A 1,269-nucleotide genomic window follows, 5' to 3' on the forward strand; every position below is an offset into this window, starting at 1 on the left:
GCATAATATTACCATCCATATATTTTGTGTGTTGTTTCACTGTTACAAAATTTAAACCCCTTATAGTACATTCAGAGGCATATATGATAAAATGAATCAAATAATAAAAGATCTTTTATCGTTGGAAAAAAAAGATTCTAATACAATTGCATGTTCGTTAATACGGGGAAGCTTACAGAAATGAAATTTTGATTTGTTTACATAATCGCAGGATTTTTTATGTGGACGATTTCCTTAGAGAGTTGATATGAGAAAAACCAGGCCAGCTTCAAGAAACAAATTGTCTTGGCTACTAAGATATAGCCCTAGGGAAACGATATGGAAACACACAATTTTTACAAGATTTATGTACTCCAGAGTGAACAACCACGTACCAACAAAGAATCCACCGACTGGGCATACCTTTCCCAGTTTGATAGAAAACAACAGATAGAACCAGAAGAATAGAGACTCTACAAACCACTGTAGCTTCCTAATAGAAAAACCACAAAACTTAACCCATCCCTAGAACACGAATCAGACTTCAATAGTCTTCACAAGTGAAATATAAATATACCAGATAGTTTACATTCCAGACAGATGGGCCAATATTTTGTATCTCTCCTCTCGACATCGCAATAAATTGAACCACTAAAACTATTTGAACTGGTCTCACCAACTAACTCACTTTTTTTACATGCAGAAGTCTAAAGTCTTGGAGAGATGCAAGCATCCCGGATTGTCTTCGAAAACTCCTTATCACTACCATGACATTTGACCTTTCTGGCAGGTGTAACGTTAAACAAGATGACACAGAATTTTTGATTTTGCCAAAATTTTTTGACAAAATCCCACATAAGATGCTAATGCTCAAATTATAGCATTGCAAATGATAGACGGGACTTTCCACCAGACCAATTCATTTTGGCAGTGCTATCAAGTTTTTTCTATGGACTCAAGGAGTAGCCACAATCCAATGTACATATTCTAACCTTGACTATGTGTGTAGGATATATCCTGACTGTGTCAGTGTATGCAGTGTATCCTCATTATCATACCAGCCTGTAACTGTAATGCAGTAAAGATGCCACTGACAACAAGATTTACAGTGACATACACATAAATACTTATATGGCAATTAAGTATTTGGGGCATGATTTTTCAACACATCCACAAACAACATTCACTAAAAAGCGAGCTGCATCATGGGAATTCTGAGAGGAACCTTATTCACCCATGACATTACACCCATCTTAGTTATCCCAATATTTGAGTATGGCTACCACTTGA

Source organism: Penaeus monodon, chromosome 31, assembly GCF_015228065.2.
Source record: "Penaeus monodon isolate SGIC_2016 chromosome 31, NSTDA_Pmon_1, whole genome shotgun sequence".
NCBI classification, from domain to species: domain Eukaryota; kingdom Metazoa; phylum Arthropoda; class Malacostraca; order Decapoda; family Penaeidae; genus Penaeus; species Penaeus monodon.